This window comes from Halichoerus grypus, chromosome 3 (genome assembly GCF_964656455.1).
Source record: "Halichoerus grypus chromosome 3, mHalGry1.hap1.1, whole genome shotgun sequence".
NCBI classification, from domain to species: domain Eukaryota; kingdom Metazoa; phylum Chordata; class Mammalia; order Carnivora; family Phocidae; genus Halichoerus; species Halichoerus grypus.
Genome location: NC_135714.1, coordinates 140,850,420 through 140,866,958, shown reverse-complemented (window position 1 = coordinate 140,866,958; position 16,539 = coordinate 140,850,420). Strand labels below are relative to the sequence as shown.

At 35.6% G+C, this 16,539-nt stretch overlaps 1 protein-coding gene and 1 pseudogene across 15 annotated transcripts in view; both read left to right on the top strand.

Annotated features, from left to right (window-relative positions):
• The window catches only part of MARCHF1 (membrane associated ring-CH-type finger 1), an 861,947-nt gene that overhangs the window by 288,062 nt on the left and 557,346 nt on the right, over window positions 1–16,539 (top strand). The gene's annotated exons all lie outside the window — the stretch shown is intronic.
• The window catches only part of LOC118548264 (large ribosomal subunit protein uL10-like), a 61,164-nt pseudogene continuing 47,448 nt past the window's right edge, over window positions 2,824–16,539 (top strand).

The following is a 16,539-nucleotide window of genomic DNA, read 5'->3' as shown; positions in this document are numbered from 1 at the left end:
TGGTAGGGGTTTTATGGCAGACAACTCATAAATGAGATTTTAGTGAATATCAGAAGGGCAGGAATTTTTAAATCCTGACTGAAAAGGCACCTCTGTGCTAGAGATATCAGCCATGTTGAAAATAAAGATATTTTGTTGCAAAAGTTCAAGATTATGAATTTATTCATTTAGGCAACACATAGACTTATTTAGTATATATTGCTGGCCATTCTGTTTATCATCAGAAGTTGAGGTACTTGTGCTCAGGATGAAAATTTTTGTCAGGAAAAAACTAAATGCTTAAAAGAGTGCTAAGAGGATATCTAGGAGCTTTGTATCTGTGTCTTTGTCTTAGAGATGTGAAAGAAGATCTTGAAGACATGTTACATGCTATCAACACAGTAAATCCTTAAGTTACCTTTAATGAATTAATGTGATTAAAACCCCATTGTCACATTGTTAGGTAAACACGGTTTTTAAGTAGAGTGATGGAAAATGTGCACATTTCCCCCTGCTCTTTCTTTCTTTATCTGTGTTCTACGCTAGGGAGTTATGGCATTTTTGTTATTTGGAGTAAAGTTCTTCACACCTCTAAATGGGAAAAAAATTTACCCTGTAACATAAGTACAAATGAGTAAGTGCAAAAATTAGAAGTCTCTAAGAGGAAAATTCACAGTTTCTTTTCAGTTAGAGATTTGTGAATAGAATAGAGATTGATATAGTGAGCATCAGTTCTAAAAATAACCAATTTTTACCCATTTTTCCTTCTCATGAGCTGCAGTAGTGGTCCTTGCTGTTAGCAGAGAGATGCTTATTTCTTCTTTGTCCATAATTACTATCAATTGCATCCTTGGACATCCATGATACAAACCATGACAAATTTTAAGAGCCTTAGGTTCTCCATTTTCATCGCTTTTGAAAAGTTTACAACACATATACACACATATACACACACACACACAATCTTGATTTTATAATCTCAGAAAATATTGATGAAATATCCTTTTGAATTATTTCTTTATTAAAAAATGATTTTCCTTAAGTGTGGCAAACTGATTTGTTTTCTCAGCATAATTAACAGCTGTGACTTTCTATTTCATTTGTATTAACATTCACATTAATTAATTCACCTTTTGCTTTGCTCTGAACTTGATATTGGAAAAGTTTTATGCATCATTGATTCTTACTATACCTCAGATAAATGGTCCTGTTACAGTGACTTACATAATACATATCTGAGAAAATGAGAGACTTTTCCAAGAAATAGAGTTTATCTTAAACTGATTTTGTTTCAGTGAGGTCATTATCAACATGGAAGATGTTTTGACAAGTCTATAAAATCATAGAAATTGAAAGAAGTATTTAATAGACTGACAGATAGTATTGTTGCATATAGCCTCAGATCTCCCTAACACTAAACATGCTAAAATTCCAGCTTTCTATTATTAAGTAAATGAAAATGAGCTCCTTGCAATTTATGTGGTAGCAGAGTAATACATAAATATCAATCTGCAGAGATGTTCTGATTTCCAGACTATTATTTCACCTTTGTCATTCTTTGAGTCTTCTGTGGATTGAGCAACGTGTACAAGTCAGACCTTTTATTTATGCATTTGAGAATACCGGTTTCAAACTTTCTACTGTATTTTGAGGAGACTGTGAATCAAGGTTTCATTGATGACAAATGCAGGCGTTTGACTGTATTTTGAGGATTCTACACACAAATCCAGCACTGGTCATATTTCAATGCTTAATCCGCAAAAGGGAATAATTTCTGCTTTATAGTGGTGCAGAAAATTCTACATTTGGAACATAAAAGGGGAAAAATTGGGCCCTTACATGGACTTTTCCTATGGTTAGAACAGTTCTTCAGTGTTCTTAGTCTAAAGGCAAAATGGTCACGTATCTAAATGCATTATTCATTATGTTTTGTGGTCAGATGAGAGTTAGCAACATAGATACTTAACCTCAACCGTTGCACAAAAATAGTGAAAAGAATTTTCACAACACATTCAAGTTTTAATCTAAGTATATCTCTCTTCTATGATTGAGAAATCTCCATTCTTTCTTAAAACTAAGGCTGGGAAAATGTCCTTATATATTGGTAGTGATGTTCTGTCACTTATGTTATGACACAATAAATCACATAAATTCTTTAAATGCCAATCCTAGAGTAAGTCTGAAGCATAAGACTGATTATCACACCATGGAATAAGACTGAAGTGTGTTATGAACTCAACTAGAAGCAGAATTAAATTATCCCCTTGAATTGAGTCATGACATTTTAAGACTGCCCTTTAATAATTCCTTCTCCCTGCTATGAAAGAAACATTTCCTGGTAATATTTTCTTTTCTGTATTTTTTTTCCTTCTCTCCATTTCAGGGTTGTCTTCCTAATATACTGGGTCTAAGACAATTAGATATATGATAAACTAAACAAAACTATGTGATTAAGTTGTTTTATTATGAATTTAACCTACATACATCTTAATAACCAGAAAACATCAGCCAGCACTTATTTTTAAATTAGAATAAGTGTTAGCTAATTTAATGGCCTTATAGTTATCATTGTCTACAGATAATAAGAAAATCTGTTTTAAAACAGGATTCCTTAATACAATTTTTGTGCTGTATCAGTGTTCAGTCAAAAGCTGAAAAATTAAGATGCATATGTATATATATATATATATATATATATATATATACATTTGTTATAAGAGCTTTTGATAAGGATTTATATAATTGTGAGAGCTGGTAAGATGTCTATAAGGCTACTGTCTTTGCATGTGATGCTGGAGTGGGAAATTCTGAAAAATAGGACACGCAATTGGGAAGAGAAGAGGGATGTTAGGTGGAAAAGAGCAAGCTATAACTCACAAGCATTTGCTGAAACCAAAGAAAATGGATTGGAACTCATGTCACTTCTTACCTCTTGCTGCTTTCCACCTTGATGATATGGATGTCGTACAGGACAAACAGGTGTCTATCATCATCACAGAGCTAAACATACAGCTGGCCCGAGAGAAGCTGAAGGAGGATTCAGTGAGGGGTGGCATGGTTGGTTGCAGGCTCAGATTGTGTGTCATACCAATAAACTAAGGTGAAAAGCGACATTGGGCATGATCTACAGAGGCACCTAATGACTCCACCCTGCCCTTCCCAATAAAAAGCAATATGGCTGCTGCTTCACTTGTTCCCACAAATCTCACAGAAATGTCTCTGCGGCCACACTAACAGGAATCATACAGGATAGGGGATCCTGAGAAATGTGATTTATCCTAGCTCAGTTGATACATTACAGAGCCACCACAGTGCCAAGGGGGCATTTGGAAGTCTGATGACGTTTATACATCCCCTTTCAGAATTATGTTTTTAATATCTTAAATGCATGAAATGAAATGCAGAAAATTACCCAGAGAATCAGTTATATTAAAATAGTTACATGAGAAATCAAATTTTTGATATAGTAATAGATAGACTTTGTAATATACTAAATAACAAGATCCAGGCAAATATTTAATGTTTAATAACAATAGTAATTTTGAAGTTGTGGTGAGTATAAATCATACTTTCTGATACTTGTAAGAAAAATGTGATATGAAAATAGTTTCTATGATGAAAAGTTTATAAATATTGCTGTTGTGGTTTGTTGGCTAAAGTCATATTTCAGGAAAATGATAAATTTTCAGCTAGAGGTTAGTGAAAATATACAATTTCTTTTTTCCTAATCCACATGCACAGATCATCTGAATTTTATTCATGGATCCCCTCGATAGGATCTGTAAATCCTAGGATAGAACCCCTCATTTGGAGTCAAAAATTCCTTCGGTGAAAGATCCTTACCAATACTTACTTTTTAAGGTGGTAAGTTTAAAGAAACATTTCTTAGGTATAAATGCCCTTCTGTGAGGTAATACATGCTAAATGATGTCTCTGGTATAATAAGTCTCACATTTTTTTTTTTTTTTACTTGTCTGTGGTTACAAAGTCTTAATTATAAGGAACAGCATTTCAGTGGGACTCTGTGAAAAGTAAAATTAACATTACCACAAGAATTGGCATGCTAAATTGTTAGTAGTCTCCCCGGGGTTTTCTGTCTTGCTATGAAGACTTCAATGATTTCTTCGTAGTTTAGACATAGTAAAATAGCACCATTTGGGCTTCTGCGAATGGTAATCACTAAATATTTTCAAATAAATTTCTTTCAATCTGTATTTTACTTATAGAGAAAACATTTTTTTGCATGCAGTAAAATTGCACAGCTTACTAAATGGATATCACTATGTGGATATAAAGGGAGTTATTCAATATTAGTATAGAATATCACATTTCTATCACATAATGTTTTTAAATTGTGTTTTCTCTAACTTTAGCCCTTTGTTACTCTGTGTTCAACCTTATTTGTTTTTGCATACAGTCCTTAAGAAAAGAAGGACTCTGGAGGCACAATTTTAGTTTTCTGCTTTTTTTTTTTTCTTTGATGAATTTGACATTACACTGTGTAAATTTTTTTCAATTTGTGTAAATTTAAGATGTAAAGCCTGTTATGTTGATGCATTTATATATTGTAATATGATTGCCGTTGAAGCAATATTTATCACATTGCATCATTATTATACAATATTATTGTCTCTATTCATTATACTGCATTAAATATCTATGGCTTATTTACTGCTCGTTTTACATTTTAAGTTTGTATCCTTAAATGCAATTGATCTTATCACCACCCGCCCCCCCCAGAACTACTACTTAGTTTGACTTTTTAATTAATCAATTATTGTTTTTTAAATTTTTTTTACTGAGATATATTTACCATGCAATATTATATTAGTTTCAAGTGTACAACTTAATGATTTGACATTTACATATATTATGAAAAGATCACCAAAATAAATTTAGTTATCATCTATCACCATACAAAGTCATTACAATATTATTAACTATACTCCCTATGCTATATTTTATATCACAGTGACTTATTTATTTTATAACTGGATGTTTTTATCTCTTATTCCCCTTAATCTATTTCACCCATCCCCCCATGCTCTTTCCCTCTGGCAATCACCTGTTTGTTACTTGTATTCATGAGTCTGTTTCTCTTTTGTTGTGTTTGTTCACTTGTTTTGTTTTTATATTTCACATGTAAGTGAAATCATATGGTGTTTGTCTTTTTCTGTCAGACTTATTTCACTTAGCATAATACTTTCTTGTCTATCCAAGTGGTTGCAGTTGACAAGATTTCATTATTTTTCATGGCAGAGTAATACTCCATCGTGTGCATGAGTGTGTGTGCCTATGGAAAGGATTATTGGATTATATGGTATTTGGAATTCTGGGATTATATGGTATTTGGAATTATTGCATTATGTGGTATTTGTTTTTAATTTTTTGAGGAATCTACATATTGTTTTTCATAGTGGCTGCATTAATTTCACATTCCCTCCAACAGTGTGTGAGGGTTCCCTTTTCTCCACATCCTTGCCAACACTTGTTATTTCTTGTCTTTTTGATATTAGCCATTATGGCAGGTATGAGGTGATGTCTCACTGTGGTTTTAATTTGCATTTTCCCTGATAAGTAATGATGTTGAGCATGTTTTTATGTGCCCATTGGCCAACTGTGTGTATTCTTTGGAAAAGTGTCTATGAGGTCCTCTGCCCATTTTTAATTGGATTATTTGGGTTTTTTGGTGTTCTGTTTATGAGTTTGTTACAGATTTTCAGCATAAACCTCTTGTCAGATATACCATTTACAAATATCTTCCCCTATTCAGTAGGTTGCCTTTTAGTTTTGTTGATGGTTTCCTTCACTGCGCAAAAGGTTTTCATTTTGATGTAGTCCCCATAGTTTATTTTTGCTTTTGTTTCTCTTGCCTGAGGAGATAGATCAAAAGAATATTGCTGAGATCAATGGTCAAGAGTTTACTGCCTATTTTATCCTTTAGCAGTTTTTTAGTTTCAGGTCTTACATTTTGGTCTTGAATCCATTTTGAATTTATTTTTGTATATGGTATAAGAGTGGCTCTTTTTCATTTTGTTTTTCTTTTGTTTTTTTTGGCATATAGATGTCCAGTTTTGCCCACAGCATTTATTGAAGACACTGTCTTTTCCCCATTGTATATTCTTGCCTCCTTTGTTGCAGGTTAATTGACCATGTAATTAGTTATTTCTGGGCTCTCTATTTTGTTCTATTGATCTATGTGTCTGTTTTTGTTCCAGTATCATGCTGTTGTGATCACTACAGCTTTATGGTATAGTTCGAAGTCAGGGAACATGTTACCTCCAGCTTTGCTCTTTGTAAAGATTGCTTTGGCAATCTGGGGTCTTTTGGTGGAGGCTTTAAGGTTTTCTATATTTACTATCATGCCATCTGCAAATTGTGATAACTTTACTTCTTCCTTATCATTTTGATGCCTTTCATTTCTTTTTCCAGTCTGTTTGATGTGGCTTGGATTTCCAATACTGTGTTGATAAAAGAGGTGAGAGTAGGCATCCTTGCCTTGTTCTTAACCTTACAGGGAAAGCTTTCAGCTTTTCACCATAGAGTATGATGTTAGATTTGGGTTTGTATATGTTATTTATTATGTTGAGGTATGTTCCCTCTATACCTACCCATCATGTTGACAGTTTTTATCATAAATGGATGTTGAATTTTGTCAAATGCTTTTTCTGTATCTATTGAGATGATTATATGATTTTTATCCTTCATTTTAATATGGTTATAATGTTGACTGGTTTGAGCATACTGAAACATCCTTTCATCCCTATAATAAATCCCAGTTGATCATGGTGTATAACCCTTTTAGTGTAGTTTTGAATTTAGTTTGCTAATATTTTCTTGAGGATTTTTTTTTTTTTAAGATTTTATTTATTTATTTGACAGAGAGAGATACAGCAAGAGAGGGAACACAAGCAGGGGGAGTGGGAGAGGGAGAAGCAGGCTCCCCGCAGAGCAGGGAGCCTGATGTGGGACTCAATCCCAGGACCCTGGATCATGACCTGAGCCGAAGGCAGACACTTAACCGACTGAGCCATCCAGGCACCCGAGGATTTTTGCATTTATGTTCATCAGGGATATTGGCCTGTAATTTTTTTTTGTGTGTATGTGGTATCTTTGTCTGATTTTGGTATTGGGGTAAGGCTCCCCTCAAGAATGAGTTTGGAAGTATTTCTTCCACAATTTTTTGGAATATTTTGAGAAGAATAGATATTAAATCTTCTTTAAAAGTTTGTAGAATTCACCTGTGAAGCTGTTTGGTTCTGGATTATTTGTTGGGAGTATTTTGATTACTTGTTTAAGTTTATTAATATTAATTGATCTGTTCAGATATTCCATTTTTTCCTGATACAGTCTTAAAAGAGTGTATGTTTCTAGGAATTTATCCATTTCTTCTAGGTTGTCCAATTTGTTAATGTATAGTCATTCTAATAATCTCTTATAATCCTTTGTGTTTTTATGATGTCAGTTGTAAATTCTCTTTCATTCATGATTTTAATTGGCCTTTTCTCCCTCTCTCTCTCTCTCTTTTTTTTTTTTAGGGATTACAGTTTTTATTTGCTTTATACAAATAGTTGATAACTTCTATGGAATCTTTGTTATTTTTTTTTATTATGTTATGTTAATCACCATACATTACATCATTAGTTTTTGATGTAGTGTTCCATGATTCATTGCGTATTACACCCAGTGCTCCATGCAATACGTGCCCTCTTTAATACCCATCACCAGGCTAACCCATCCCCCCACTGCCCTCCCCTCTAGAACCCTCAGTTTGTTTCTCAGAGTCCATCGTCTCTCATGGTTCATCTCCCCCTCCGATTTACCCCCCTTCATTTTTCCCTTCCTACTATCTTCTTATTTTTAAAATATAATGTATTATTTGTTTCAGAGGTACAGGTCTGTGATTCAACAGTCTTACACAATTCACAGCGCTCACCATAGCACGTACCCTGCCCAATGTCTATCACCCATCCCTCCCACCCCCGACCACTCCAGCAACCCTCAGTTTGTTTCCTGAGATTAAGAATTCCTCATATCAGTGAGGTCATATGATACATGTCTTTCTCTGATTGACTTATTTCGCTCAGCATAATACCCTCCAGTTCCATCCACGTCATTGCAAATGGCAAGATTGCATTCCTTTTGAGGGCTGCATAATATTCCATTGTGTATGTGTGTGTGAGTGTGTATATATATACCACATCTTCTTTTTCCATTCATCTGTAGATGGACATCTTGGTTCTTTCCATAGTTTGGCTATTGTGGACATTGCTGCTATAAACATCGGGGTGCACGTACCCCTTTGCATCCCTACATTTGTATCTTTGGAGTAAATACCTAGTAGTGCAATTCCAGGGCCATAGGGTAGCTCTATTTTCAATGTTTTGAGGAACCTCCATACTGTTTTCCAGAGTGGCCACACCAGCTTGCATTCCCACCAACAGTGTAGGAGGGTTCCCCTTTCTCCACATCCTCGCCAACATCTGTCCTTTCCTGACTTGTTAATTTTAGCCATTCTGACTGGTGTGAGGTGGTATCTCATTGTGGTTTTGATTTGGATTTCGCTGATGCTGAGTGATGTTGAGCACTTTTTCATGTGTCTGTTGGCCATGTGGATGTCTTCTTTGGAAAAATGTCTGTTCATGTCTTCTGCCCATTTCTTGATTGGATCATTTGCTCTTTGGATGTTGAGTTTGATAAGTTCTTTATAGATTTTGGATACTAACCCTTTATCTGATACGTCATTTGCAAATATCTTCTCCTATTCTGTCAGTTATCTTTTGGTTTTGTTGACTGTTTCTTTTGCTGTGCAAAAGCTTTTTATCTTGATGAAGTCCCAATAGTTCATTTTTGCCCTTGCTTTCCTTGCCTTTGGTGATGTTTCTAGGAAGAAGTTGCTGAGGCTGAGGTCGAAGAGGTTGCTGCCTGTGTTCTCCTTTAGGATTTTGATGGACTCCTGTCTCACATTTAGGTCTTTCAGCCATTTTGAGTCTATTTTTGTGTATGGTGTAAGGAAATGGTCCAGTTTCATTCTTCTGCATGTGGCTGTCCAATTTTCCCAACACCATTTGTTGAAGAGACTGTCTTTTTTCCATTGGATATTCTTTCCTGCTTTGTCGAAGATTAGTTGACCCTAGAGTTGAGGGTCCATTTCTGGGCTCTCTATTCTGTTCCATTGATCTATGTGTCTGTTTTTGTGCCAGTACCATACTGTCTTGATGTTGACAGCTTTGTAATAGAGCTTGAAGTCCGGAATGGTGATGCCACCAGCTTTGCTTTTCTTTTTCAACATTCGTCTGGCTATTCGGGGTCTTTTCTGGTTCCATACAAATTTTAGGATTATTTGTTCCATTTCTTTGAAAAAACTGGATGGTATTTTGATAGGGATTGCATTAAATGTGTAGATTGCTCTAGGTAGCATTGACATCTTCCCAATATCTGTTCTTCCAATCCATGTGCATGGAACACTTTTCCATTTCTTTGTGTCTTCCTCAATTTCTTTCATGAGTATTTTATAGTTTTCTGAGTACAGATTCTTTGCCTCTTTGGTTAGATTTATTCCTAGGTATCTTATGGTTTAGGGTAAAATTGTAAATGGAATCGACTCCTTAATTTCTCTTTCTTCTATCTTGTTATTGGTGTATAGACATGCCACTGATTTCTGTGTGTTGATTTTATATCCGGCCACTTTACTGAATTCCTGTATGAGTTCTAGCAGTTTTGGGGTGGAGTCTTCTGGATTTTCCACATAAAGTATCATATCATCTGCAAAGAGTGAGAGATTGATTTCTTCTTTGCCGATTTGGATGCCTTTTATTTCTTTTTGTTGTCTGATTGCTGTGGCTAGGACTTCTAATACTATGTTGGATAACAGTGGTGATAGTGGACATCCCTGCCATGTTCCTGACCTTAGGGGGAAAGCTCTCAGTTTTTCCCCATTGAGAATGATATTCGCTGTGTGTTTTTCATAGATGCCTTTTATGGTATTGAGGTATGTACCCACTATCCCTATACTCTGAAGAGTTTTGATCAAGAAAGGATGCTGTACTTTGTCAAATGCTTTTTCTGCATCTATTGAGAAGATCATATGGTTCTTGTTCTTTCTTTTATTAATGTATTGTATCACATTGATTGATTGGTGCATGTTGAATCAACCTTGCAGCCCAGGAATAAATCCCACTTGATGGTCGCGGTGAATAATCCTTTTAATGTACTGTTGGATCCTATTGGCTAGTATTTTGGTGAGAATTTTTGCATCCATGTTCATCAGGGATATTGGTCTGTAATTCTTCTTTTTGATGGGGTCTTTGGTTTGGGGATCAGGTAATGGTGGCCTCGTAAAACGATTTTGGAAGTTTTCCTTCCATTTCTATTTTTTGGAACAGTTTCAGAAGAATAGTTATTAATTCTTCTTTAAATGTTTGGTAGAATTCCCCTGGGAAGCCATCTGGCCCTGGGCTCTTGTGTGGTGAGAGATTTTTGATGACTGCTTCAATTTTCTTAGTGGTTATAAATCTGTTCAGGTTTTCTAGTTCTTCCTGGTTCAGATTTTGTAGTTTATATATCTCTAGGAATGCATCCATTTCTTCCAGATTATCTAATTTGCTGGAATGCAGCTGCTCATAATATGTTCTTATAGTTGTTTGTATTTCTTTGGTGTTGGTTGTGATCTCTCCTCTTTCATTCATGATTTTATTTATTTGGGTCATTTCTCTTTTCTCTTTGATAAGTCTGGCCAGGGGTTTATCAGTCTTATTAATTCTTTCAAAGAACCAGCTCATAGTTTCGTTGATCTGTTCTACTGTTATTTTGGTTTCTATTTCATTGATTTCTGCTCTGATCTTTATGATTTCTCTTCCCCTGCTGGGTGTAGGCTTTATTTGCTGTTCTTTCTCCCAGCTCCTTTAGGTGTAGGGTTAGGTTGTGTATTTGAGACCTTTCTTGTTTCTTGAGAAAGGCTTGTATTGCTATATACTTTCCTCTTAGGACTGCCTTTGCTGCACCCCAAAGATTTTTGAACAGTTGTGTTTTCATTTTCATTTGTTTCCATGAAATTTTTAAAATTCCTCTTTAATTTCCTGGTTGACCCATTCATTCTTTAGTAGGATGTTCTCTAGCCTCCATGTATTTGAGTTCTTTCCGACTTTCCTCTTGTGATTGACTTCTAGTTTCAAAGCATTGTGGTCCAAAAATATGCAGGGAATGATCCCAGTCTTTTGGTACCAGTTGAGACCTGCTTTGTGACCTAGGATGTGTTCTATTCTGGAGAATGTTCCATGGGCACTAGAGAAGAATGTGTATTCTGTTGCTTTGGGATGGAATGTTCTGAATATATCTGTGAAGTCCATCTGGTCCAGTGTGTCATTTAAAGTCTTTATTTCTTTGTTGATCTTTTGCTTAGGTGATCTGTCCATTTCAGTGAGAGGGGTGTTAAATTCCCCTACTATTATTGTATTGTTGTCTTGTTTTTTAATCCAATCTGATAGCCTGTGTCTTTTGAATGGGGCATTTAGCCCATTTACATTCAGGGTAACTATTGAAGGATATGAATTTAGTGCCATTGTATTGCCTGTCAGGTGACTGTTACTGTATATTGTCTGTGTTCCTTTCTGGTCTATGTTGCTTTTAGTCTCTCTCTTTGCTTAGAGGACCCCTTTCAATATTTCTTGTAGGGCTGGTTTCGCGTTTGCAAATTCCTTTAGTTTTTGTTTGTCCCGGAAGCTTTTTATCTCTCCTTCTATTTTGAATGAATGCCTAGCTGGATATAGTATTCTTGGCTGCATAATTTTCTCGTTTAATGCTCTGAATATATCCTGCCAGTCCTTTCTGGCCTGCCAGGTCTCTGTGGATCAGTCTGTTGCAGATCTAATGTTTCTACCATTGTAGGTTATAGATCTCTTGTCTCCAGCTGCTTTCAGGATTTTCTCTTTGTCTCTGAGATTCGTAAGTTTTACTATTAGATGTCGGGGTGTTGACCTATTTTTATTGATTTTGAAGGGGGCTCTCTGTGCCTCCTGAATTTTGATGCCTGTTTCCTTCCCCAAATTAGGGAAGTTCTCTGCTATAATTTGCTCCTATATACCTTCTGCCTCTCTCTCTCTTTCTTCTTCTTCTGGGATCCCAATTATTCTAATATTGTTTTGTCTTATGGTATCACTCATCTCTCGAATTCTGCACTTGTGATCCAGTACTTGTTTATCTCTCTTTTTCTCAACATCTTTATTTTCCATCATTTGGTCTTCTATATCACTACTTCGCTCTTCTGCCTCATTTATCCTAGCAGTTAGAGCTTCCATTTTTGATTGCACCTCATTAAAGCCTTTTGGTTTCGACTTGGTTAGATTTTAGTTCTTTTATTTCTCCAGGAAGGGTTTCTCTAATATCTTCCATGCTTTTTTCAAGGCCAGCTAGTATCTTTATAATCGTCATTCTGAACTCTACTTCCGACATCTTACTAATGTACGTATTGATTAGGTTCCTGGCAGTTGGTACTGCCTCTTGTTTTTTTTTTTTTTTTTTTTTTTGCGGTGATTTTTTTTCCGTCTTGTCATTTTGTCCAGAGGAGAATAGATGAATGAGAGAACAAAATGCTAACAGGGTAACAATGACCCCAGAAGAATATACACTAAACAAATCAGAAGAGACCTGAAACCAGGGGAAAAGAAAGGGAAAGAAAGAAAAAAGAAAAAAAAAAAGGAAAAGAAAAAGATAAAAAAAAAAGAATATGATCAAATATGATCAGGCTGGTAAATAGATCAGTGCCACACACTAGATTTTGGGCGTATTTTGGTCTGTTAGAAGAAACTGCCTCCCAAAATTTTAAAGAAAGAAAAACTTATATATGTACACAAATAAGGGTAAATACGATAAAGGGATGGAATATGACTGTAAAGATGAAAATTATAAAAGATTTTATAAAAGGAATGATAAGATAAGAAGTTGGTTGAAAAAAGAAAGAAGAGAAATTAAAAAAAAATGGGGGGGAGAGAATGTGATCAGGCAGGAGACTAGAACAAAGCCATACACTAGAGATTTAGGGTATATTTTGGTCTGTTAGAAGAAACTGTATCCCAAAATTTTAAAGAGAGAACAACTTATATATATACCAAAAATAAGGTTAAGTACTATGAAGGGATAGAATATGACTCTAAAAATGAAAAATAAAAAAGATTTTTAAAAAAGGGATTGATAAGATGTTGGTTGAAAAAGGGAAAAAGCAAAATTCAAAAAACAAAAAAAGAAATAGAAAGTTAAAAAAAATTAACTTTGAAAGACTAAAGTATCATGGTAAAAAAGCCATGGATTCTATGTGCATTATTCCCCTAACGCTGGAGTTCTGCCATTCTCATTGATCGGTAAACTTGGCCTTGGCTGGCTGTTCTTGCTGATCTTCTGGGGGAGGGGCCTGTTCCCGTGGTTTCCAAATGTCTTTGCCGGAGGCGGAGTTGTCCCGCCCTTGCCGGTCTGGGCTAAGTAATCTGCTCGGGTTTGCTCTCGGGAGCTTTTGTTCCCTGCAAGCTTTCCGTACAGCTTTGGAGGATGAGAGTGAAAATGTTAGCCTCCCAATCTCTGCCCTGGAGGAGCTGAGAACTCGGCGCCCCACTCCTCAGTGCACCCCCAGAGAAAAGCAGTCAGTCACTCCTGTCTCCCTGGTCTCCGGGCTGCACTCCGTGCTCACCCAGCCTGTGACCGAGCGTTTCTGTCTCTGGCACATGACCCTGTGTTGTGTCTCCAAACCTAGCAGATCCCTGGGGTGAGCTCTCGCACCGCTCCTCCTGAGGGAGGAAGGGGAGTCTCCCTGGATCTGCCACTTGTTGGGTCCCTGTTTCCAGAAAGTGGTCGCTTTTCTGTTCAGAGAGTTGCTGCTATTCTTTGCTTCATCTCCTGTTGAGTTTGTAGGTGTTCAGAATGGTTTGATCCCTATATAGCTGAATTCCTGGGACCAGATGAGATTTAGGTTGCCTACTTCTCTGCCATCTTGCCCTCCTTCTCTTCTTTTTAATGAGTTTGTGAAAAGTTTATCAATTTTCTTTACCTTTTCAAGGAATCAGCTCTTAATTTCATTGATGCTTTCCATTTTTTTAAAGTCTCTATTTCATTTATTTTAGCTCTGATTGTTATTATTTTCTTTCTTCTACTAACTTTGGGCTTCATTTGTTCTTCTTTTTCTATTTTCTTTATGTGTAATGTTACTTTTTTTTTTTTTTTAATTTTCTGAGGTAGGCCTCTATGGGTATAAACTTGGCTCTTACAGTTGTTTTTACTATGTACAGTAGGTTTTGAAGTGGTATTATGTTTCAGTTTTCATTTTTCTCCAGGTATGTTTTTACATCTGGTTTACTCTTTCTTTGTTGACCGTTTAGTTGTTCAGTAACATGTTGTTTAATCTCCACTTATTTGTGATTTTTCCAGTTTTCTTCCTGTAATTGATTTCTCATTTCATACTGGTTGTGGTTAGAAAAGATGCTTGATTTGTTGGTCCTGACTAGACCTTGTCTCTGCCTCTGCTATCCATCTGGATGTGATTTTTTTCTTTATATATTTAGTTGTGAAAGAGCCTTTCTTCTAGTGTTCAGGTTGTTCTCAGAGAGAGTTGTTCTATATGTACATGTAGTTTTGGTGTTCTCATGGGCGGAGGTGAGCTCAGGATCTTTTTACTACACCATCCTGATCCTTACATTCCAGTTTTAACTTTTTGGATTCCACATGTAAGTGATATCTTACAGTACTTATCTTTCTTTGTCTGACTTACCTCATTTAGCATAATGTGCTCAAGGTCCATCCATGTTGTTGTAAATGGCAGGATATCCTCCTTTCTTGTGGTTGAAAAATATCCCATTGTGTGATATCTACCACTTTTGGCAAACCATGTATTGCATATACCTGATAAGGAGCTAATATCCAAAATGTATAAACAACCAGCACAATTTAATAACAACAAAACATATAATCTGACTAAAGATAGGCAGAAGAGGGGGCGCCTGGGTGGCTCAGTCGGTTAAGTGTTGACTCTTGATTTCAGCTCAGGTCATGATCTCAGGGTTGTAAGATCAAGCCATGCATCAGGCTCACGTGCTGGTCATGGAGCCTGCTTGGGATCCCCTCCTCCTCTCTCTCTCTGTCTGTCTCTCATAAAAAAAAATAAGCAGAAGAGGATTTTTGCATCTATATTCATGAGAGATACTGGCCCCTCGTTCTCTATTTTTTTGTGGTGTCTTTATCTGGTTTTGGTATCAGGGTGATACTGGCCTCATGTAATGAATTTGGAAGTTTTCCTTTCTCTTCTATTTTTTAGAATAGTTTGAGAAGACTAGGTATTAACTCTAAATGTTTGGTAGAATTCACCTGTGAAGCTGTCTGGTTTTGGACTTCCATTTTTGCAGGATTTTTTTGATTACTGATTCAATTTCATTGCTGATAATCAGTCTGTTCAAATTTCCTATTTCTTCCTATTTTAGTTTTGGTAGGTTATATGTTTCTAAGAATTTATTCATTTCTTCAAGTTGTCTAATTTGTTGGCATATAGGTTTTCATAATATTCTGTTACAGTTGTTTGTATTTCTGTGTTGTTGGTTGTTATTTCTCCTCTTTCATTAATGATTTTGTTTATTTGGGTTCCCTCTCTTTTTAACATATTAACAGAACCCAACAATACATTAAAAAAATCATATGCGACAATCAAGTGGGGCTTATTTCTGGGATGTAAATGTGGTTCACTATTTGCAAAACAATGTGATACATCACATCAATAGAGATGGATAAAAACCATACGATCGTTTCAACAGATGTGAAAAAAGCATTTGATAAGTACAATATCCATTCATGATAAAGACCTTCTGCAAAGTGGGTTGAGAGGAAACATACCTCAGCATAATAAAGGCCTTATATGAATAACCCACAGCCAACATCATACTTAATGGTAAAAAAAATGAGAGCTTTTCCCCTAAGGTCAGGAACAAGAGAAGGATATCCATTCTCACCATTAGGAAGTCCTAGCCACAGAATTTAGATAATATAAAGTAATAAAGGCATTCAAATTTGTAAGAAAGAAGTAAAACACTCACTATTTGCAGATGACATGATACTATATATAGAAAACCCTAAAGACTCCACTGAAAAACTACTAGAACTGATAAATGAATTCAACAGTCACAGGATACAAAAAGCTATGTACAGAAATATGTTGCATTCCTATACACTTAATAATGAAGCAGCAGAAAGTGAAATTAAGAAAATAATCCCAATTACACTTACACAAGAAACAATAATTATCTAGGAATAAGCTTAACAAAGAGGTGAAAGACTCTGAAAAATATAAAACACTGATGAAATTCAAGATGATGCAAAGAAATGGAAAGGCATTCCATACTTATAGGTTGGAAGAACAAATATTGTTAAAATGTTTCTACTACCCAAAGCAATCTATAGATTTAATGCAATCCCTATCAAAATACCAATAACATTTTTCACATAACCTTGAACAAATAATCCTGAAATTTTCTGTAGAACCACAAATACCCCGAATAGCCAAAGTAATCTTGAAAAAGAAAAGCAAAGCTG